Source organism: Chiloscyllium plagiosum, chromosome 12, assembly GCF_004010195.1.
Source record: "Chiloscyllium plagiosum isolate BGI_BamShark_2017 chromosome 12, ASM401019v2, whole genome shotgun sequence".
NCBI classification, from domain to species: Eukaryota; Metazoa; Chordata; class Chondrichthyes; order Orectolobiformes; family Hemiscylliidae; genus Chiloscyllium; species Chiloscyllium plagiosum.
This window is the reverse complement of record NC_057721.1, coordinates 2,833,234-2,858,411: the sequence shown is the minus strand read 5'-3', so window position 1 is coordinate 2,858,411 and position 25,178 is coordinate 2,833,234. Positions and strand designations below refer to the sequence as shown.

Genomic DNA, 25,178 nt, shown 5'->3' with positions numbered 1-25,178 from the left:
GGAAAGGCTGAGGGACTTGAGGCTGTTTTTGTTAGAGACAAGAAGGTTGAGAGGTGACTTAATAGAGACATATAAGATATTCAGAGGGTTAGATAGGGTGGATAGTGAGAGCCTTTTTCCAAGTATGGGAACGGCAAACACGAGGGGGCATAGCTTTAAATTGACGGGTGATAGATATAGGACAGATGTCAGGGGTAGTTTCTTTACTCAGAGAGTAGTAAGGGTATGGAATGCTTTGCCTGCAACGGTAGTAGATTCGCCAACTTTAAGTACATTTAAATCGTCATTGGACAAGCATATGGCCGTACATGGAATAGTGTAGGTGGGATGGCTTCAGATTGGTATGACAGATTGGCGCAACATTGAGGGTAGGAGGGCCTGTACTGCGCTGTAATGTTCTATGTTTTATGTTCTATGATGCCCTCCATGTGAGTGACTCTGTGACTAAGAGGAACTGCTGCTTCCTATCCACCCTGTCCATGCCACTCATAATCTTATACATTTCCATTAGGTTCCCCCTCAACCTTCTCTGTTCTAAAGAAAACAACCTGAGCATAACCAACTTCTCTTTGTCACTGGAACACTCTATCCCAGGCAACATCCTGCACCCCTTCAGTACAAATCTGGAATAAAGAGCTCATCTAATGATGACTGTGTAACCAATCTCAAATGTTGTAAGAACCCATCTGGTGCTCTTTATGGAATGAAATCTGCCGTGCTTACCTGTTACTCCCGATCCACATATACTGTGGTTGACTCTCAACTGACCTGTGAAATAGTCTTTTAAGCCATTCCAACTCCTTCTCAAGGGTAACCAGGGATGGACAATAAATGCTGGCCAGCCAGCAATTCCTGTGGCCCATAAGTGAATTTTTAAAAAGTGACTGTTCGGCTGTTGCAATTCTTAGCTCAAGCTGATACAAGAACCGTATGTAACTAAAACTAATGTTATTTTTGGAGTGTTGATTATTGCAAAGAAAGCACAGAATTAGTGGATTATTACTGTATGGAAGCAGGTCATTCAGCCCATCGGGTCCATACTGACCCTCTGAAGAGTGTCCCTCTCAGACCCAGCCTCTTGCCCTATCCCTTCATTTCCCATGACTAATCCACCTAACCTGCTCATCATGGGCAATTTAGCATGGCTAGTCTACCTAACCTGCACAATATTTGGACTGTGGGAGGAAACTGGGGCACAAAAAGTAAATCCACACAGACATGGGGAGGATGTGCAAACTCCACACACACAGTCACTCAAGAGTCAAACCCAGGTCCCTGGTGCTGCAAAGCAGCAGTGCTAATCTCTGAGCCATCATGCCACCCCTATTCAATTAAAGGCAGTACGGTGGCTCAGTGGTTAGCACTGCTGCCTCACAGCGCCAGGGACCCGGGTTTGATTCCAGCCTCGGGTGACCGTCTGTGTGGAGTTTGCACATTCTCTCTGTGTCTGCGTGGGCTTCCTGCAGGTGCTCTGGTTTCCACCCACAATCCAACAGATGTGCAGGTTAGGTGAGTTGGCCATGCTAAATTGTTCATAGTGTTAGGTGCATTAGTCGGGGAGAAATGTAGGAGAATGGATTTTCGGAGGGTTGGTGTGGACTTGTTGGGCCAAATGGCCTGTTTCCAATCTAATCTAATCTATTGTATACCCAATAGAAATCTGTTTAAGCACACAGAACTATACACAAAATTGTACATTTCTGTCAGAGCAATAATTTGATTGTATAAAAGACTTTAACAAACCATTCAATAGATGGCATCACTCTGTATCACAAATCAGCCAGATGGAAACATGGGAGGAACCATATAAGGAACTTTGCAGATGATATGAGGATTGGTCGGGTGGTTCATAGTGAGGAGGAAGGTGCGAGGTTACAGGACAATTGGTGAGACGAACAGATCAGTGACAGATGGAGTTCAAACTAGATGACTGTGAGGTGATGCACTTTGGAAGAACGAACAAGACAAGGGAGAAGTCAATGAATGGCAGAACACGAGGAAGCTAAGAGGAACAGAGGTGCTTGATCCCTGAAGGTGGCAAGACAAGTTAATCATTAAAAAGGCATACAGGTCACCTCTATCAGTTGAGGCATAGGTGAAAAGAGCGAGAAGGTGATGTTGGAGCTGAACAGGATTTTGGTGAGGCCACACCAGAAGCATTGTATGCAGTTCCGGTCTCTGCACTGTTAGAAGGATGTGATCTACACACCATCTACCATGGTGAAATTTGAATCCACATCCCTGCACCACTAACCTAGGCATTCTAGATTAGAACATAGAACATAGAACATAGAAGAATACAGCGCAGTACAGGCCCTTCGGCCCTCGATGTTGCGCCGATCCAATCCCACCTAACCTACACTAGCCCACTATCCTCCATATGCCTATCCAATGCCCGCTTAAATGTCCATAATGAGGGAGAGTCCACCACTGCTACTGGCAGGGCATTCCATGAACTCACGACTCGCTGAGTAAAGAACCTACCCCTAACATCTGTCCTATACCTAACCCCCTTAATTTAAAGCTATGCCCCCTCATAATAGCTGACTCCATACGTGGAAAAAGATCCTCACTGTCGACCCTATCTAAACCCCTAATCATCTTATACACCTCTATCAAGTAAACCCTAAACCTTCTTTTCTCCAATGAAAACAACCCCAAGTGCCTCACCCTTTCCTCATACGATCTTTCTACCATACCAAGCAACATCCTGGTAAACCTCCTCTGCACCCGTTCCAGTGCCTCCACATCCTTCCGATAGTATGGCGACCAAAACTGCACACAATACTCCAGATGCGGCCGCACCAGAGTCTTATACAACTGCAACATGACCTCAGTACTCCAGAACTCAATTCCTCTACCAAACACTTAGCTACATTGAACTCCATTTGCCACCTTTCTGCCCAGTTCTGCAGCTTATCTATATCCCGCTGTAACCTGCCACATCCTTCCTCACTGTCTACAACTCCTCCGACTTTCGTATTAGGCAAAAGTGAGGACTGCAGATGCTGGAGATCAGAGTCTAGATTAGAGTGGTGCTGGAAAAGCACAGCAGGTCAGGCAGCATCCGAGGAGCAGGAAAATCGACGTTTTGGGCAAAGGCCCTTCATCGGTAATGAGGCAGGGAGCATCCGGGGTGGAGAGATAAATGGGAGGGGGGGAGTGGGGCTGGGGAGAAGGTAGCCAAGAGTACAATAGGTGGATGGAGGTGGGGGTGAAGGTGATAGGTCAGAGCAGAGGTGGAGCGGATAGGTGGGAAGGAAGATTGGCAGGTCGAGTCTGTTTCAGGACATGGTTGAAGAGCTTTAGGGCAGAGGTGAAGATTACTAGCCCAGCAACATTACCTCTACACCACTGCATTCCTTAAATAGCTACGATCACATTTAATACTCTCAACATAACAGTTAGATGCATTCACAAAAGTGATTATGCACTGATTTCTGGGTTTGGCCACCATTTCTTGATCAGAGTCATAAATCACACAACATCAGGTTATAGTCCAACAGGCTTAATTGGAAACTCTAGCTTTCGGAGCACCATTCCTTCATCAGGTGACAACCACCTGATGAAGGAGCAGCGCTCCGAAAGTTAGTGCTTCCAATTAAACCTGTTGGACTATAACCTGGTGTTGTGTGATTTGTAACTTTGTCCATCTCAGTCCAACACTAGCATCTCCAATTCTCGATCAGAAATAGGATTGAAGGATTAATGATTCAACACTTATTGGCAACTTAACCCAAAGAGGTCACAGAACGAAAGGACGGATAGGTGGTGGGAGTAGGGATTGAGGGGTAAAGTGTGAATGAGGTGGAGATGAGCCCAGAGAGAGAGAAAAACAGTTGGACAGACAAAGGACTGGGAAAAGATCAGCCTGAGAGAATGAACAGCTGCTAAGGGGGACTATCAGTGGCTGACAATGTGTTGTTTATGGTAGCAGCCCATGTGATGACAAGACCTGGTGTGTGATTAGATTAGATTAGATTAGATTACTTACAGTGTGGAAACAGCCCTTCGGCCCAACAAGTCCACACCGACCCGCCGAAGCGCAACCCACCCAGACCCATTCCCCTACATTTGTCCCTTCACCTAACACTACGGGCAATTTTAGCTTAGCCAATTCACCTGACCTGCACATTTTTGGGCTGTGGGAGGAAACTGGAGCACCCGGAGGAAACCCACGCAGAATGCTGTTTGAAGTTGCTAACCACCTCACTTAACTTTGGGGTAAGGATAATGGGGTATTTTGTCTTCACAAAAATGACCCTGAGTTTCTGATTGCCTCAGAATTTCGGAGCCACCATGCTTCCCTGACCAATATTTCGGACAAAGTCTTATTGCATGATCCGGTGAACCTCAGCACAACTCAGAAGAACAACAGTTATTTTTTGCCTGGAAATTCTACAGCCTTCTGGAGTCAATATCGTGTTCAACAATTTTTTGGCCCTGAACAGCACTTCCTAATGTCCTTATCGCGATCCCAACACACTAGGGTCATCGGGGTCAGAAGAAGGGAACCTGAAATGTTAACTCTGCTGTGTATCCACAGATGTTGCCTGACTTGCTGAGTTTTTCCAGCAATTTCAGATTTTGTTCTGGATTTCTAGCATTTTTGACATTTTTGTAATTTAAAAAAATAGTCTGGTTAAAGCTATTTATATCTATCTATCTATCTATCTATCTATCTATCTATCTATCTATCTATCTATCTATCTATATATCTATCTATCTATCTATCCATCAATCTATCCATCTACCCATCAATCTATCCATCTATCTATCTATCTATCTATCTATCTATCCATTCGTCCGTCTGTCCATCTGTCCGTCCGTCCGTCCGTCCGTCCATCCATCCATCCATCTATCTATCTATCTATCTATCTATTGATATATTATTATGGACCAGAGCAAACCCTCTTAAAATCAATTAAGAAGGTAACTTAAATCCTTACTTTCTCTTATTTTAAAGGTAAGTATAAGTCATTGCGTTCCAGATGCAATTTAATCAGTCAAACTACTTGACTTTAAGAAAAACACTCCTTATTTGTATTACAGTTAAAATACAAGCAAAATTTAAAAAAAGACTTGGCTTAACTGTAATTCTTCAGACTAATTAACTATTATCAATTAACTGTTCCAATACAGTAACATCCCCTACATATGCCCTTGGCAAAGGCAAATTCAGTGAAATAAATTGTCTCACATGCAATACTAGCAGCAGGAAGAGAACCCCCAGCTTTTAGCCACAACAGAGAGAGGAATAAAAGCTGCACATCAAATTTAAGATGCCAGGAACTGCAAAAAGCTAAAACTAAAAATCCTGCTTTTGTGATAGCTTCACTCCACCTATTCTAGCTCTTCTATTATTCCAACTTTAAAAAAACCCAAGGTCTCACAAGCTGTTTACTTCTTGGCTCTGAGCAGACGGCTCTTCACCTCTGTGTCAACTTTTCCTCAAAAAAAAAATAGAAATATACTTTTTATTGCCACTGTATCAATCTGTCTGTCTGTCAATCGATCTATCTATCTATATCCTTTTGTCGACATAGACAGACAGAGTGAGAAAGCACGAGATGCAAAGGAGGTGAGAAGCAGAACAAAAAGCAGACAATTGGAGACTGGGATAGTGAGAGACAGAAAGGAGCAGATACTGATTAAGTGAGATGAACATGGGGAGTGAGGATGTTATACATACCATTCAACATCCCTCAATGAACTTTCACAATCCCTCTCTCTCACTGTGTGTGTGTGTGTGTGTTAGAGAGGTTTGCTAAAGTATCAGAACCGAGATTGAAGCATTATGTAGACTCTCACAAAATACAAAGTGAGCACAACATTTCTCACTCTGGGGATCCACACAGTATGAGGATTAATAGTTTCCAGGCTCATCATGAATTACTCTCAGTTCAGTCACTCAGTTCCCCTATCTCCCAAAATCACAACCTGTCCAGTTTCTTTCCAGCTCCCTCCAGCTTAATCATACCTTCCCCAGGTATGAAATGAAGTGAGGAGCATTCTTTGTGGAATTGGAAGGTGAGTGTGGAGGCTGCTTTAGAGAAACCAGACAAAAGTTACCCAATTGAACCTAAATTTACTAAACATTTGAAAAGTTCCCCACCAAGCCACTCACCACCTGGACTTGGAAATATACCGTCGTTCCTTCACAGTCATTGGGTCAAAATCCTGGAATTCCCTCCGTACCGGCATTGTGGGTCAACCCACAGTAAGTGGACTGCAGCGATTCAAGAAGGTAGCTGATCACCACCTTCTCAAGGACATGGGCTATCAATGCTGGCCAGCCAGCCATGCCCTAGTCCAACAAATGGATTAAAAAATACTCAGAGCCGCCTCTCCCTATCTTTCATCTTCCCTCAATCCACAGCACCCAGACTCAGGATACGCACACAGAACACAGAACACAACGCTGCAGTTTTATAGCTAAAGTCGGCACAAATTTAATGCATAAACAGTGGCACATAAGTTTATCACACAAATGGCCGTAGGTTTGTATCATACAGTTGAAAGTGAGTTTATCAAACAATTGAACAGAAAATCCCTACAACAGTAAACCAAAGGGCATCCACAAACAAAAGTTTATTTTAAATTTTAATATTGTCCTTACACAAATGAATGCAAATTTCAGAAGCAAATTAATTTTGGTCTCTTATCCAATTGAACCTAAGTTTACATAACATTTGAAAATACGTTTACTGCGCAGTTTATCAGAAAGGGTAGTTTGTACTGAGCAAAGAAACTGTCCTCCAGAACAGGGGGTGATGGTGAGGGAGGGTAGTCAGTGAAAGAATTGGGCAGTCCCCCATAGTATGGGGTAATGGTGAAGAGGGCACTGAGTGAGGGAGTTGGGCACAATGGTGAGGGCAGGCAGTGAGCAAGATAGATCAGCAGTCTAACTGGATCCAGATGGCGATGATGAGGGAGGTCAGTGAGTGAAGGAGTTGGACAGTCAATATGGTCCTCCACTACACGGGGTGATCATGTCGGGGGGGGAGCAGTGAGTGATGGAGCTGGATCTCCACAATAGAGGGTGATGGTGAAGGCAGTCAGTGAGTGAGGGAGCTGGGAGCTGTGGACCTCCACAGCAGAGGGCAGTGGTGAAGGAGGAAACTGCGTGAGGGAGTTGGATGTTCGAAACAGGGGGTGATGGTGAGGAAGACATGGAGAGAGGGAGCATGAAATGACACTGAGGAGTGCCACTTAGCCAGGGAATATGATGAGAATTGTAGGCTCCTCTGCACTCAGTGTCAATTTATTTCACAGCACAATTCAATGCAATTATGTGCAATTTATGCGAAAGGATAGCTGACAGCTCACTGCTTCCACTGCCTGATCTCCCATTGACACTGTGGATGATGCAGACTTCAAATGGCGCAGACATTGTGCAAGATTCCTGCTTGTTTCCCCTTTTCGATTTCAATGGTAAAAAGGGAAGTCATCATCGAGAAGACCATAAGAGTTGCTCTCTCATTCGAGACAGAGAGAGATGACTGGCTGGTGACGGTGACCAGGCCTCAGGGGAAAAGTTGCAAAGAAGAGTCCTTCACGGTAACCTCAGTCAATGCAGGAATTGAACCTGTTGGCATCTCACTGCTGTCCTGCCAACTGATCTGTGGGTAGCAAGCACAGTGCGACTTTGGAGCGACAGCTCAGTTTGATATGAATAATTTACATCAATATTTGCAGAAAAATAAAAACAAAGAGAATTGCTTAGGATGCTGTGGCCTTCCACAGCCTTCCACAGCCAAATGATTACACAAGCTGTACAGTTAGTTCCCCATTCGAGTTGAGCAGTATTGCTTGCGTAAGTTAGTCTTGTCTCACGACATTCAATGAGACTGGGTCAGGAGGGGTAGGTGCAACTAGCATTACTCAAAACACCTCATATTTTTGAAAGCTGCTTTTGGCAAAATAATTTTCTGCCATTTCATGCACCAGACCGACCCTCAAAATGCCCCCAGAGGCTGAGATGTCTCAGAGTAGAGAGTGGGAAGGTTTCATCAGGAAGGGCCTATGCCCAAAACGTCGATTCTCGTGCCTGATCTGCTGTGCTTTTCCAGCACCACCCTCTCAACTCTGATCTCCAGCATCTGCAGTCCTCACTTTCTCCTCCCTGAGCTGCCTCAAAGATTGGCACAATTTGATATTCTAGATTGGCACAATTTGATACTCTTTTAATAGTACAAGACTCTTGTGATGTTCACATTGTCCAGATGTCATTGTCAATATTACTTTGTTCACTCCATTTGCAGATATGAATTTCAACATTATTCTGTTGGCTTTCCAAAACTACCCTTGGACATGGTTTATGTCCTGATATTGTTCAAAGTAAATAACTAGCGTTGTGTTTGGAGAACAAGTGTGGGGAAAGGATGTCCACAACACCACTAAGCAATAATATATTCTGAATTGATGTGCAGTACGTCTTGACTAACTCATATCAATTGTAAAGAAAAGAAGCAGACACAGTGAATTTGGGCCCTTGAACTTTCCCCAACTTTCATTCTGATTGAGGTTTGAAACCAACTGTACTACTACACACTCACTCCATAACATTTATCCCTCTTGTAATGAGTTCATCAGGAAAGCTAATGGAATGTTGACCCTTATTTCAAGGGGATTGGAGTACAAGATTCGAGAAGTCTTGCTACAACTGTGCAAGATGCGGGGAGAGTCAAGATTAGAGTGGTGCTGGGAAAGCACAGCAGGTCAGGCAGCATCCGAAGAGCAGGAAAATTGACATTTAGGGCAAAAGCCCTTCATCAGGAATTTCCTGCTCCTTGGATGCTGCTTGACCTGCTGTGCTCTTCCAGCACCACTCTAATCTTGACTCTGATCTCTAGCATCTGCAGTACTCACTTTGGCCACTTATAGAGGACTGTGAGCCCCTTACTGTTCCCCTTATTTAAAGAAAGCTATCACTTCATTGGAGGCAGTTCAGAGAAGGTTCTCTAGGATGTCTTATGAGGAAAGGTGAAACAGTTTAGCTTTCACTGGAGTTTAGAAGAATGAGAAATGATCTCACTGAAGCATATAGAGGTTTGACAGGTTCAATGCTGAGAGGATATTTTCTCCTCGTGGGAGAGTCTAGGACGTGACGGCAAGGTCTCAGAATAAAGGGGTTCCAATGAAGACTGAGGTGAGGAGGAATTCCTTCCTCAGATGATTGTGAGTCTTTGGAACACATTTTCACAGAGTTCTTGTGCACCTTCAAGGCTGAGATCGATAGATTCTTGGTCAGTTGGGGAATGAAGGTAAAGGGCAGGAAAATGGACACGAGGAGCGTGGGACCAGCCATAATTCTATTGAACAGTGAGCAAGCTTGAGGGGCCGAATGGACTGATTCCGTTCCTATGTCTTATGGTGTGAAAACTATTTTCTGACAACGCTGCATGCTATCAGTAACACCGCTCTCACTGGTTTCTGAAGTTAACAATTCCAAAGACCAGCAGACCTACTCCTTCCCACGACCAAATGAATAGAAATTCTTCCTCATCCTCATTGTAACTATGGGCCTATTGTCCTGAGTCTATCCTATTCTTGCTCTTCAGCTCCAGATGTCTTAACAACAAAACATCATTTTTTAATTTAGCTGTCACACATCTGATAAGATCACTTCTCACACATCTTAGCCGCGTAATCTTTTCTTTCTAAATAGTTGGAGATATCAACACTTCACCTGAGGAAGGAACAGCACTCTGAAAGCTTGTGATCTCAAATAAACCTATTGGACTATCACCTGGTGTCATGTGACTTCTGACTTTGTCCATCCCAGTCCAACACCAGCACCTCCACATTGTGCATAATCTTTGATCGTAAGGCGCACCCTTTCAGCCCTGGAACCAGCCAAATAAATCTTCTAGGAATGGTCTTCGATGTAAGTTGATCTCTTGCTAAATGAGGGACAAAGTCAACATAGTCATTGGGTATGGCCTCACCAGCGTCCCACAACAAATTTCAAAATTTGATATTCCAATCAAGCTTGTAACACAATCCACTATTCTGTTTGTCTCTTCCAAAATTTGCTGTGCCTTTATTTAAAAAGAAAAGCATTCATTTGTATATGGGCTACCTGACCTTTCTGTACCATAGCGGGATCATCACCAGACTGTTAATACACGGACGTAGTTAAAAATCATACAACACCAGGTTATAGTCCAACAGGTTTAATTGAAAGGACGAGCTTTCGGAGTGTCGCTCCTTCATCAGATGATGCTGTTGTCTGTCTTCAGTGATTGCTCTCTGTGGGTCAGGAAGCTGAGGATCCAATTGCAGAGAGTGGAGCAGAGACCTAGGTCTCAGAGTTTGGAGATTAGTTTAGTTGGAATTATAATGTTGAAGGTGAAGCTACAGCCAGTAAGTAGAAACATAATGTAGGTATCCTTATTCCAGATGTTCAAGGGATGAGTATAGGGATAGGGACACTAGGAAAATTGTTAGGGGGCAGGCTGGGAGGCTAGAATTGATGTGAATCATGACTAACCTCTCGAAGCATTTCATAATGACGGAGGTCAGAGCCACCAGGCGGTAGTCATTGAGGCACATGAGATTTCTTTCGGTACAGTGATGATATTGGTCTTGGTGAAGCAGGTAGGGGTTTTAGATTGTGGTAAAGAGACATTGAAGTTATCAGCTGGTCAGCACAGCATCTGAGTGCACAATTGGGCACTCCAAATGGGCCAGTCACTTTCTGTGGGTTAACTCTCAGAAAGGCTGAACTGATGTTTGCAGCAGTGACTGAGGGAACAAATGCATCTGAAGCTGTCTGGTCAGGTGACACCATTTTGCTGACCTTCTGTTTGAACTGAGCATGTAATGCATTGAGTGCATCAGGGAGGGATGCATTTTTGTCCGCTATTCTGTTCTGCTTCACTTTGAAGCCTGATATGTCATGTAGACCTTGTCACAGGTGTACGTGTGGTTAGTTCGGGTCTCTAACTTAGTCCAGTGTTGCCTCTTAGCATCTCTAATGGCCTTCCAGAGGTCTTCTGTAAAGGTCAGAATCATCAGACTCAAACTCCACACACCTGGTCTTCAGGAGGCAATGGATTTCCTGATTCATCCATAGTTTCTGGTTGGGGAACTTACAGATTGACTTCTTTGGCATGTAGTCCGCTGCACATTTTCTAACGAAATCCATTTTGTTGTGGCATATTCATCCAGGTTGGCGACTGAATTCTTGAATTTGGACCAGTCCACTGATTCCAAGCAGTCCTGGAGAAGATTTCCACTGCCTCAGACCAGCATTATTTTCCGTACTGGTTCCTCAAGTTTCAACATCTACTGGAAAGCTGGGAAGAGGAACACAGAGTTGTGATCTGATTTTCCAAATAAGGTAAGAGCAGGGCCAAAGTTGGAAGCAACATCCATAAACGTTTCCAATTCCAGATGATAGAGGGAAGCAGCACCGAGTGGTGTACCGAAAAAAAAGTTGTGGATTGGGGCCCCAAGAAGGACTGGAATAAGGCAAGTTCCACAGATGCTGCCAAACTTGCTGAGTTGTTTCCAGCAATTTCTGTTTTGTTTTGGATTTCCAACATCCGCAGTTCTTTGTAATATTTTTGTTACAGTGGCAATGCTAAATGGCTCCCCAGTTAGTTTTCTGTTCGGTCTTTGTTCAAAATGGTTAAGATTGGGCATGCTGGGGACTTTGGTGACACATTGTGATCTATTCTGTCAGCTGTGACCTGAAGCTTCCTGTGTTGACCAAATAAAGGAGATGTTATAGTTGTCTCCAGACATACTGCACCACTATTACATCACATGTTTGTGTAAACATTTGGGAGTAGTTTACCTGTAAAACTCCATTGGCTGGAATCAGATACTGTGATCAAGTTTTGGTCAATTCATTGGCTGAGTGCCAGAGAAGTTTCTGGAAAGTGAGCTCATCTTGTGAAAAAAGTGAGCAGAACAAAGAATTCCTTGGGAGATGCCTTGGCGAACACATTTGAGATGAATCATGGACCAGATCAGAAAACCCCCAACAAAGCATTGTAAGGAGATAGCCTACACTTTAACATAGAAAATTACTGCACAGTACAGACCCTTTGGCCCTCGATGTTGCGCCGACATGTGGAACCAATTTGAAGCCTATCTAACCTGCACTATTCCATTCTCATCCATATGACTATCCAATGGCCATTTAAATTCCCTTAAAGTTCGGGAGTCTACTATACCTGTAAAACTCCATTGGCTGGAATCAGATACTGTGATCAAGTTTTGGTCAATTCATTGGCTGAGTGCCAGAGAAGTTTCTGGAAAGTGAGCTCATCTTGTGAAAAAAGTGAGCAGAACAAAGAATTCCTTGGGAGATGCCTTGGCGAACACATTTGAGATGAATCATGGACCAGATCAGAAACCCCCAACAAAGCATTGTAAGGAGATAGCCTACACTTTAACATAGAACATAGAAACTTACTGCACAGTACAGACCCTTTGACCCTCGATGTTGCGCCGACATGTGGAACCAATTTGAAGCCTATCTAACCTGCACTATTCCATTCTCATCCATATGACTATCCAATGGCCATTTAAATTCCCTTAAAGTTCGGGAGTCTACTATTGTTGCAGACAGTGCGTTCCACGCCCCTACAATCCTCTAAGTAAAGAAGTTACCTCTAACATATGTCCTATTTCTATCACCCGTCAATTTAAAGCTATGTCCCCTCATGCTGGCCATCACCATCTGAGGAAAATGGCTCTCACATCCCACCTTATCTCATCCTCTGACTATCTTATATGTCTCAATTAAGTCACCTCTTAACCTTTTCTCCTCTAACGAAAACAGCCTCGAGTCCCTCAGCCTTTCCTCATAAAACCTTCCCTCCATACCAGGCAACATCCTAGTAAATCTCCTTTGAACTCTTTCCAAAGCTTCCGCATCCTTCCTAGAATGCGGTGACCAGAAGTGCGGCCACACCAGAGTTTTGTACAGCTGCAGCATAACCTCATGGCTACGAAATTTAATCCCTCTACCAATAAAAGCTAACACACTGTATGCCTTATTAACAACCCTATCAACCTGGGTGGCAACATTCAGGTATCTATGTACATGGACATTGAGATCTCTCTGCTCATCTACACTACCAAGCATCTTACCATTAGCCTTGTACTCTTTATTCCTGTTGCTCCTTCCAAAGTGAATCACTTTACTCTTTGCCGCATTAAACTCCATTTGCCCCCTCTCAGCCCAGCTCTGCAGCTTATCCATGTCCCTCTATAACCGGCAACATCTGTCAGTACTATCCACAAATCCACTGATCTTAATGTCATCTGCAAATTTACTAACCCATCCTTCCACACCCTCATCCAGGTCATTTATAAAAATGACAAACAGCAGTGGACCCAAAACACTTCCTTGAGGTACACCACTAGTCACTGAACTCCAGGATGAACATTTCCCATCAACCATCACCCTCTGTCTTTCAGTGAGCCAATTTCTGATCCAAACCAGTAAATCACCCTCAATCCTATGCCTCTATATTGTCTTCAATAGTCTACCATGGGGAACCTTATCAAACACCTTACTGAAGTCCATATAAACTACATCAATGGCTTTACCTTCATCTACCTGTTTGGTCACCTTCTCAAAGAACTCAATAAGGTTTGTGAGGCATAACTTATTCGTTTCTAGAAAGGACCCAAACATTGTACACCATGAGACCTGTCCTCATTTTGACCATTCCTGATGAAGGGCTTTTGCCTGAAACATTGACTTTCCTGCTCCTCGGATGCTGCCTGACCTACTGTGCTTTTCCAGCACCACACTAATCTTGACTCTAATCTCCAGCATCTGCAGGACCCACTTCCGCCCTCACTTTGACCATGCCTCTTCCTCAAACTGGGCCATTCCCACGGTTTCAACAGCACATTTAGTCCCATGAAGTAAACTGCCTCTTGCGCAAAGAGGGGTTTTGTGGCCGGCATTGGCATTCCTGATGCCGTTTCACCCTTCCCACAGATCCGAGAAGATCAGATTTAACCTGGTGTGGAATCTTCACACTGGTAACTCTGTGAGAGCTGTCCCTGCAGTTGGGTGAGCGCTGCTTCTATAATCAAACAGAAACTGGAATAGTTTGTTATCCAGTGAAGTTGTAGGCTGGGTCTTGAAACCTCTCTTCCATGTTTGGACTGTTCTTTCCGCCAGACTATTGGACAATGGATGCAGCTGTCAGTACATGCTGATTGCCATTCGACTTTAGCAAAGCTCCCTGCTGGTAACTGAATGCCCGTTATCTGTGACAAAAATGTCCAGACGCTCACAACTTTTAAAGCATTGTCCCCACATTTGTCAAATGAACTTTATACACATCTAACCACTTTGAATGAGCGCGCACAAGAATAAAAAGCATGGATCCCACAAAAGGACTGGCACAGTCGACATTTAACTGAGTCCAGGCTTTACTTGGCCAGTCCAATGAGCATGGTGCACTGCTGGCAGGAGTGTTTGCCCATGTTGGCACTCTGGGTACTGCCCCACCAGCACAGCTGTGTCGGCATCCGAACCTGGCCACCTTGGCGTCAACATCGACATTTTGGAAATCACAGGATGACGCTGGTGGAGCTTACAGTGACCTTTCCTTGGATTAAACATGCCTGTTCTCCCCCATTAGTTTGCCGTTCTCAATGGTCATCTGGTCTCACCAGGTCCAGGAAGGATTCAATCCTGGTTGCGATGACCCTTTTATTTCCAACACCATCAGTTGTTTTTGCTTCACCAGGACAGGACCTTTTTTATACCCACAGTCCGTTATTGTCAGAAATGACCGGAAGGACTACACATGTCAGCACGACATCTCACTGGGGATTATTCAGTGCCACCACCATCAATGACGATAGCTGCCTTTTCACTTCTTGGTGACGTGACTATTGCAAGGCTGATCCTCTTTGAATAGCAAATCGAAGCTGCCAAGATGGAGGCCAGGTCATTATACAATTTTCTGTAATAATTCACCAACCCAAGGAAAGGCAGAGGCTCCGATACAGACGTGGGAGCTGAGGAACCCTGGGTTGCCCACACTTTATGTTCAAATGTGTGTAACCCGGTCTTGTTGATGCAGTAGATCAAGGGGGTCACTTGCGGGGCCATGGAACACATTTTTTTCTTTCCAAAGGTCTTGGATGAACTTTAAATGCTTTTTATTGATCTTCCCAGTTATTAGCACATCATTCAGATAAATAACGACTTGGGGTAGACCTTGTAGAAAGTTCTCTGTCGTTCACTGGAACGTTTCACCGGCTGATTATAACCCAACAGAAAGGCAGTCATGCGTATTGGTTCCACCCCTTATGGGTATTAAATGTAGCATATTTACAGGAATCCTCATCGAATCACAATGGCATATTTGCATGGCTTATATCCAACTTCATGATGAACCGTCCCCTGCAGTTTTGCGTACAAGTCCTTGATGCGATGGATAAGTTATTTATCTGGCTTCAAAAATTGGTTCACTGTTTCTTTATAATCTCCACAAAAGCGAATTGACCCATCACAGGTACGACCAGTGCTGCTCATAGGGCAAACTATAGTGGTTTGATGATTGCTTCAAAGTTTGTGAGAAGATTTGTAGCTCGGGTGCTCGTTGTTGTGGTTCTGTTCACCGAGCTGGGAATTTGTGTTGCAGACGTTTCGTCCCCTGTCTAGGTGGCATCCTCAGTGCTTGGGAGCCTCATGTGAAGCGCTTCTGTGATCTTTCCTCCGGCATTTATAGTGGTTTGAATCTGCCGCTTCCGGTTGTCAGTTCCAGCTGTCCGTTGCAGTGGTCGGTATATTGGGTCCAGGTCGATGTGCTTATTGATTGAATCTGTGGATGAGTGCCATGCCTCCAGGAATTCCCTGGCTGTTCTCTGTTTGGCTTGTCCTATAATAGTAGTGTTGTCCCAGTCGAACTCATGTTGCTTGTCATCTGAGTGTGTGGCTGCTAAGGAAAGCTGGTCGTGTCGTTTCGTGGCTAGTTGGTGTTCATGGATGCGGACCGTTAGCTGTCTTTGTGTTTGTCCTATGTAGTGTTTTGTGCAGTCCTTGCATGGGATTTTGTAGTGGCCCTTTTGAACAGTATCTTGATGCAACTTCTTTGTGTGTGTGTTGGGGTGGTTGCTTTCGTAGTTTAGGACTTGGTCTGTGTGTGGGGCTTTCCTGTATACCCTTGTGGTGAAATCTCCATAACAGCACACAAACCAACTCTCAGACAACAACTCACCAGGTCGAAGGACCCGATACCCAGCATGAGCAAAACCAATGTAGTGTACAAAAGTGCTTCACAGGAGGCTCCAAAGCACTGAGGATGTCACCTAGACAGGGGACGAAACGTCTGCAACACAAATTCCCAGCTCGGCAAACACAACCACAACGATGATTGCTTCACTTTCCAGTCTCATGATTTGTGCCTCTACTTTTGCACGGAAGGCAAATGGCACTGGTGGCGTGGACCTGTTTTACCGAGAGGCCTGCTTCCACACTGTAGAGATCCTGTCCAACCCTCAGACTCTCTGTTCGACAACACTCCACAGGCCCTACCATTAACTGTGTAACGCTTGCCCTATTCCTCTTACCAATATGCACCACTTTGCATTTATCAAAATTAAACTCCATCTGCCACTCCTGACAAACCAAGTTTTCTATATTTTCATCCAAATCCTTTACGTAAATGACAAATGGCATTGGACCCAGCACCACTTTCTGTATTCGTCACAGGCCTCCAGCCTGAGAAACAACCCTCCACCCTTTAAAAGGTGTAAGTAGAAAAAAGCCAAGATCCCCTGACACTACCTCCATCAGACACCCCCATGACAGGTACAGCACCGGAACAAACACTCTGCTCTTTAAAAACCGAAACTAAAGCTGCTTTCACTTTGTTAAACCAAAAAGACATTGTTACTCTGGGGAAAGACAGAAAGAAATAAACAATCAAAAACTGGCTCTCCCTGGACTCCGTCCCCACCAACCACTCATGGACATGGGTCACAGGGGGCCAAAGTAAAAATAAACTCAAACAAATCAAGTGGTAAATGAACAGCATTGATTAGATTAGATTCTCTACAGTGTAGAAACTGGCCCTTTGGCCCAACAAGTCCACACTGTCCAGACCCATTCCCCCACCCTATATTTACCCCTGACTAATGCACCTAACACTGTGGACAATTTAGCATGGCCAATTCACCTAACCTGCATATCTTTGGATTGTGGGAGGAAACCCACGCAGACACAGGGAGAATGTGCAAACTCCACGCAGACAAGCAGGAATTGAACCCAGGTCTCTGGTGCTGTGAGGCAGCAGCGCTAACCACTGTGCCACCCCATGAGTGGAGTTATCTCCACTCAAAATCTTAGCTTGCTCTCTCTCTCTCATGGATGGTGACTGACCTGCTGAGATCTCCAGCATTGTTCTTTTCAACTAAATAAATAGATTCTCTCTGGTCTGTGGCTATTGGACACTCCTGGGGAAGGAACAACAATGGTTGAAAATTCAGAGGAAGTAACCAGCTCATTTCAACTAAAAATAACTTGTCCCTCACACTGACCCCCACCAAGAGCTTCTGGGACAGCAACAGTGCTGGACTAAAATAAGATTAGATTAGATTACATTACAGTGTGGAAATAGGCCCTTTGGCCCAACAAGTCCACACCGACCCGCCACACACCCATACCCCTACATTTACCCCTTACCTAACACTACGGGCAATTTAGCATGGCCAATTCACCTAACCCGCATGTCTTTGGACTGTGGGAGGAAACCAGAGCACCCGGAGAAACCCACGCAGACACGGGGAGAATGTGCAAACTCCACACAGTCAATCGCCTGAGGTGGGAAGTGAACCCGGGTCTCTGGCGCTGTGAGGCAGCAGTGCTAACCACTGTGCCACCGTGCCGCCCACTAATAAAAGCCACCTTGGCTCAAAATTAGACAGCTTGTCAGTGGTGAGGTCCTGCAGCGAGGTAGATTCAGAAGTGTTGAGGTGGTGACAGAGCCCCACTCGACACCGGTTCAGAGGAGGAATGGGTCAGTGTTGAAGCCATTTGTCATTATGATAACTTACACGTCGTTGTGGACCAGGCGAATGAGGATGACAAACTTCATGGTGCAAGTAAAGTGGAGAAGAATGCTCCACAAATGCTTCCCGATTGATTGTGTCAAAGGCCTTTGTAAGGTCCAAGAGAGCGATATACAGCAATGAAAATCATGCCCCTCGGTGGCCAAACGCCACACTGAGACTCCGGGAGGAGTTCCTCAGCTACAGGGAGGAGTGAGTTGAAAAAGACCTTGGCGAGGAATTTTCTAATGTTTGACATCAGTGATATTTGGCTATAGTTACCACAGTCTGACATGCTCACTTCTTTGAAAATACTCCTGACTTTGGCATCTGGGAGCTCTCCAGGGATCCTCTCCTCCTTCCAGATAAGGCAGACCAGGGCATGCAGCTACACTGGGAGCTCAGTGGCTCCACACTTCAATGCCCCATTTACACCTGCAGCCTTGTCCTTAAGCTGGAGGACAGCCTGCTCTGTTTCATCCAGGGCTTGGGTATTGCTGAGCTCCTTGCATGTAATATGCTGCGGGAAGCAATTCAACAATTTAGACTGCACAGTACATCACATTCAACCTCGCCTTTTCTAGTGAGCAGATCTCCTGACACATCAGGCCTCCCTGATTGGGGCTGTTAACCTGGTCCAATTTGGGAAATCATATTCAGTGAGGTCCAGCAGGCTGACTTCATTCCAATCACTACCTTCCTTGCCCTCGCTGTCCTGAGACACAGCCCTATTCTGTTTGCTTCATCCTGATTCCTGATGAAGGGCTTTTGCCCGAAACGTCGATTTTCCTGCTCCTCAGATGCTGCCTGACCTGCTGTGCTTTTCCAGCACCACTCAATTTAGGACTTTACTCACTGGAGTTTAGAAGAATGAGAGGTGATCTCATTGAAAGCTACAGGGGCTTGACAGGGTCAATGCTGAGAGGATGTTTCCCCCTTATGGGAGAGTCTAGGACCAGAGGGCACAGTCTTAGAATAAAGGGGTGCCAACTGAACACTGAGATGAAGAGAAATTTCTTCACTCAGAGGGTTGGAGTTTTGGAACTCCTTGCCACAGAGAACTGTGGAGGCAGAGTCCTTGTGTCTATTTAAGGCTGTAACTGATTGATTCCCCAACTGATCAAGAATCTAAGGTCATAAGGAAATGGCAGGAAAATTAATGTGAGCAGCTGAATGGCCTATTTGTGTTCCTATTTCTTATGGTTGTATGAGATTGTGATTCTGTCTATTAATGCAGCAAAGGTATATTTGTACATTATTTGAAACAGTACATGTTGCACTGGAGTCATCTTTTCAGTGTGGAATGGGGTGCATGTGGAATTGAAGGCTGGCGAGATAAGGAAACTGAATCAACCTTAAATGCACCCTTGACAAACTAATTTTAAAAAAAATTCAAGAAATGTGCACGTCACTGGCGAGGCCAGCATTTATTGCCCATCCCTAATTGCCCAGAGGGCAGTTAAGAGCCAACCACATTGCTGCAGGGTCTGTAGTCACGAGTCGGACAGACCAGGCAAGGATGGAGGATTTCCTTCTCTGAAGGACATTGGTTAACCAGACAGGATAACCGAACAGGGAAAACAATTTTAAGAATGCGAAAATGATAATATCCCTTAGAGGATTGTAGAATAGTTAAGGCAGAAATGATGGATGATTTTTCAGTTGTCTGTAGCAGTAGGTCAGCTCATCTCATTCCCAACACCAATTGCAGATATCTCCACATGATTATTCTCTTCAGTAACTTGCTCATTTCCTGTTGAAATCCACAATTGGATTTTATATTTATGCAACTGAACAGCAGATCGCAACCTTTAGCGGTGTGAAAAAAACATGTTTGAATCATTTCTACTTTATATATTCAGCTTGCAATCATGATTCTCAGAACTTCCCCCAAAAGAAACTTGCAACCCTCTAATTTTTCCCTGAACAGCTGTGGTATTGAGTAACTACAAACAATATTTTGTTAAACTGGATTTCTTCAAAGGGGGAAAATCCTATGGCCAGAGAGACACCATATCCATGCTCAAAGACAACCCCCTAAACATTCCAATCCCATTTTCCCAACTCTTGGTCTCCAGCTTTGGCATTGCACATTTCTCATTTCAATGCAATGGGATAAGTGTTCCTGCCTCTCACCCTCCCAGGAATTCCAGATTCCCCACATCCCGTCTCAACCTCCCGCCTGAGTTGCTCCATTATTAAGTTACTGAGTGATTAACATGCTCATGAGCATTTGCACCACATCTTTGTTTATCAGGAGACAGCTCAAAGCAAGTAACTGTCTCTCAATCCTGCAACCTTGATTTCATACATCAGTGAGCTGAGGTAAAGCGCACATATCAACAGTAAAAGCAAAATATTGCCCAAATTTTGACTCTTGGGGTTTTTTCTTTTTACAATTTACCTCAGGCTCGTTGATGTTAAAGTGGAAACCCTTGAGCCCTGTTTTAACTAAAAAAAACTGCACTACAAGAATTCACATTATTAGCAAAATGAATATATTTATTGAAAGGAAATGACTTGTCCAAAAAAAAAGCCCTTTTAACAGATCCACATACTTCATTACAGTGTGTACTATACATTCAGGTTCAATTCCTAAATTATGATCATATGAAGTGTGTCAAAGTTATGTGCTTCTGAAGAGAGGAGCCATAAGTATTACCACAATCCTGAAAAATTCTCCAGACACCTCCACAAAAATTCACACTCAGTTTGTCATGAATGTGAAGGTCTCAGCTCCTTATCCAGGTCATTTTTGGTATTTCCAATTTAATTGGCTTCTTGCTTCCTTTTGTGGATGGCTTTGTTTTTTTTTCTTCTCTTTGAGAGTTTGGAAAGTGAAGGGGTGACCTGATCGAAGTCTTCAAGATATTACCAAGAAAAGACAAGGTAAATAAAGATAAGCTATTTCCACTGGTTGGGGAATTCTAGAATTAGGAGAGAGTGAGGACTGCAGATTAGAATCAAGAGTGTGTTGCTGGAAAAGCACAGCAGGTCAGGCAGCATCTGAGGAGCAGGAGAATGGATGTTTCAGGCTGTGTGCCGAGGGGTTGGTGAGATTAATGGGAGGGGGTTGGGACTGGGAGGGGGAAGGTAGCTGAGAGTGCGATAGGTGGATGGAGGTGGGGGGTAAAGGTGATAGGTCAGAGAGAAGTATGGAGCAGATAGGTGGGATGGAAGTGGGACAAGTGGGACAGGTCATGAAGGCAGTGCTGAGTTGGAAGGTTGAATCTGGGATAGGGTGAGGGCACGGGAAATGAGGAAACTGGTGAAATCCATATTGATGCCCTGGGGGTTGGAGGGTCCTGAGGTGGAAGAGGAGGTGTTCTTCCTCCAGGAGATTGGTGATAAGGGTTTGGCGATGGGGGGGGGGGGGGGGTGGAGGGGGTGGGGTGAGGTAGTTGAAGTGTTCGGCCATGGGGCAGTGTTCTGATTCCGGATGCTGAGCTTATGCTCAAAATATGTTGACTCTCCTGCTCCTCAGATGCTGCCTGACCTGCTGTGCCTTTCCAGCACCACACTTTTTGAACTCATTTCGGGAATATATCAGGAAGCATTTCTACCCATAAATTGTTGTAGAGGCTTGGAACTCTCTTGCAAAAGTGGCAGTGGATGCTGGATCATTTGTTACATTTAAATCAGAGATTGACACTTTTTTTGTTAAGCAAAGATATTAAGGGATAGGGGCCATATACAGGTATGTGAAGTTAGGCCATACATCAGTCAGGATCTCATTGAATGGTGGAATAGGCTTGAGGAGCTGGATAGCCCGTTTTTTCTTTTCGTGCATATGCCAGACGTGAGTGTGGCTGGCTGGGCCCAGCCTTTAGTGCCTTTCCTTAATTGCCACTGAAGGTAGTGGTGAGCTGCCATTTTGAACTGTTATAGTCCACGTGCTGTGTGTAGACCCACATTGCCCTGTGGGAGGGAACTCCAGGATTTTGACCCAGCAACACTGAAGGAATGGCCAATATATTGCCAAGTTAGAATGGTGGCTCAGAGGAGAACTTGAGGGTGTTGGTATTCCCATGAATCTGCTGCCCTTATCCTTTGAGATGGAACCAATTGCAGGTTTGGAAGATGCTGTCTGAGGATCTTTGGTGAATTTCTGCATCTGCATTTCTGCATTTTGTAGATGCTGCTACTGAATATTGGTTGTGGATGGTGTTGATGTTTGTGGATGTGGTGCCAATCAAGCAGAATGCTTAGTCTTGGATGCAGTCAAGCTTCTTGAGTGTTGTTGGAGCTGCAACCATGCAGGCAAGTGGGTAATATTCCATCATGCTCATGACTTGTGCCTTGTAGATGGTGGGCAGGCTTTGGGAGTCATGAGGTGAGTTACTTGCTGCAGTATTCCCTGCCTCTGACCTGCTCTTGTAGCCACTCTGTTCATGGGGAGAGTCCAGTTGCATTTCTCATCAATGGCAACCTTCATGGTGAGGGAGATTCAGTGATGGTGACACCATTAACTATCAAGGGACAATGGTTAGATTCTTCCTTATTGGTAATGATACTTGTGTGGCCTGAATTTCACATGTTATTTTCTTTTAGTCCATATTTGGTCAGTCATCCTCAGGTGAATACAGTGTTTTTCCACTGGCAACTGGCACTCAACAGCACTACTGAAAGAAGTTTGACAATGTATGAGCCAAGTAGGCAACAAATATCATTTACTCAAATTTTAAAGAGCTCACTAAGGGATAGCACAAAAATACACATGGCCCCACAAGGAGTGCTCACTCATTTTCATGAGACAACTGGTAGGTGGCTTAACCTCAGGGTCACAACGCAGGCACAAGGAGAGTTTTAGAAGGAAGGTCTTTCATTGCAACCTCAGGCACTTCAGGGATTGAACCTATGCATCACTGAATTGCAAAGTGGCTGCCCACCCATCTGAGCTAACCTTTGAAGCTAGTGTTCAAGTGGCTCAGTGGTTAGCACTGCTCCCTCAACACCAGGGACCTGGGTTTGATTCCAACTTCGGGGGTCTGTCCGCATGGAGTTTGTGCATTCTCCCTGTGTCTGTGCTGGGACCCCTGTTGTTTGTGAGATACATAAATGATCTGGAGGAAGGTATAGGTGGTCTAATTAGCAAGTTTGCAGAAGACACTAAGATTGGCGGAGTAGCAGATAGTGAAGGGGACTGTCAGAGAATACAGCAAAATAACAATAAATTGGAGAGTTGGGCAGAGAAATGGCAGATGGTGTTCAATCCAGACAAATGCAAGGTGATGCATTTTGGAAGATTGAATTCAAGAGTGAACTATCCAGAAAATGGAAAAGTCCTGGGCAGAATTGATATACAGAGAGATCTAGGTGTTCGGGTCCATTGTTCCCTGAAGGTGGCAACGCAGGTCAGTAGAGTGGTTAAGAAGGCATATGGGATCAACAGGATATTGAGTACAAGAGTTGGCAGGTCATTTTACAGTTGTACAAGACTTTGGTTCGGCCACATTTGGAATATTGCATACAATTCTGGTCACCACATTACCAAAAGGATGTGGATGCTTTGGAGAGGGTGCAGAGGAGATTTACCAGGATGTTGCCTGGTATGGAGGGTGCTAGCTATGAAGAGAGGTTGAGTAGAATAGGATTGTTTTCATTAGAACAGAGGTTGAGGGGGGACCTGAATGAGGGCTACAAAATGATGAGAGGTATAGACAGGGTGGATAGCAAGAAGCTTTTCCTGCAAGGCGGGAGGAGGGGGAAGAGAAGGGAAAGCTCAATTACTAGGAGTCATGAGCTCAAGGTGAGAGGGGTAAAAAGTTTAGGGGAGATATGCATGGAAAGTTCTTTATGTAGAGGGTGGTGGGTGTTTGGAAAGCATTGCCAGTGGAGGTGTAGGGGCAGGCATGATAGTGTCATTTAAGATGTATCTAGACAGGTACATGAGTGGGCAGGGAACAAAGGGATACAGACCCTTGGAAAATAGGCAACAGATTTAGATAGAGGATCTGGATCTGTGCAGGCTTGGAGGGCCGAAGGGCCTGTTCTTGTGCTGTAACTTTTTGTGCTTTGCTATTTGGTCTAGATGGAAGTTGTCGAAGGTTTGGAAGTTGCTGTCTGAGCGAATTGGGTGAACTTCTGCAGTGTGTCTTGCAGGTGATACACACTGCGTCTACTGAGCATCAGTAGGGGAGGGAATGGATGTTTGTGGATGTGGTACCAATCGAGTGGCAACTGCTTTGTCCCTGGATGTTAATATGATTAATATCATCGACACAATCTGCTTTCCCCCTCCATCCCCATCATTTGCAAAGAACCAAGTCTAGTATTTGGTGATCTGTATGCGTTTTGCTGGTCAAAGCTCTCCCAAGCTTGGTTCAGGATCTTTTGCCCCTCAGCACCCTTTATACTACTATGATCCCAATCTACACTTGGATAATTAATGTCGCCATATTAATTACATCTGTCCTTGTTAATTGTGCAAATGTGCTCATCTAAATCACTCCCTCCAGTTGCAGAAAAACAGGAAGAAATGACATTTCACATATTTAAGTTCACATTGCCCATAGCTTCAGTCAAATCGATTTTGTTCTTGATATATTTATCACAACCTCTTTCTCCACTACCGCATGGAACTATTTCACTCTACCACCTTTTCCCCATCTCTCCCTATCTCATTTCCAATCCAGGTATATTTAAGACCCAGCCCTGTCCCCCACTGTGCCAGGGCCCTGTTACCATCCATGATATTTCAGCATGCAGCACCAACTCACCCATGCCAATGAGCTCAGCTGGCTCAACCAGTTGGTTTGCAATGCAGAGTGACACCATCAGCACAGCTTCAACTCCTGTGCTGGCTGTAATCACCACAAGGATCCCACTAGGTTCATTTTGATTTGTGACTCCCAGGTTATACTCAGCTCCAGTTGTCTCTCCCTTTCTAGCTCCAAAAGCTAGAGCTTCCAAATAAACCTGTTGGACTATAACCTGGTGTTGTGCGATTTTTAACTTTGTCCACCCCAGTCCAACACTGGCACCTCCACATCTTTCTAATGAGACAGAACAGAATGATGGTGACTTTACCTTGACCTAATCTCTATCCTTGTTTAGCCCTCTGTCTCTTTCTTCTGGTCTCTCTTCCTCTTCCTGTCTCTCTCTCTCTCTCTCTTCTCCCCCCCCCCCCCCCATCT

General features: G+C 44.7%; 1 protein-coding gene and 1 long non-coding RNA gene across 5 annotated transcripts in view; one reads left to right on the top strand and one right to left on the bottom strand.

Annotated features, from left to right (window-relative positions):
- Nucleotides 1–25,178, top strand: part of LOC122554903 — a 51,326-nt gene that overhangs the window by 9,908 nt on the left and 16,240 nt on the right. The window contains exon 2 of the long non-coding RNA XR_006313112.1: nt 11,176–11,347. This is a non-coding gene — a long non-coding RNA (uncharacterized LOC122554903). The remainder of the gene's footprint in view (nt 1–11,175; nt 11,348–25,178) is intronic.
- The window catches only part of LOC122554902, a 52,108-nt gene continuing 33,772 nt past the window's right edge, over nt 6,843–25,178 (bottom strand). For 2 of the 4 annotated variants that reach the window (XM_043700292.1, XM_043700289.1), the window contains exon 8: nt 22,353–22,664. The gene's annotated coding sequence lies outside the window, so the exon portion shown is untranslated. Of the gene's footprint in view, nt 7,623–22,352; nt 22,665–25,178 lie in introns of those variants that run through there. The other 2 variants (XM_043700291.1, XM_043700290.1) reach the window with 2 other exon arrangements.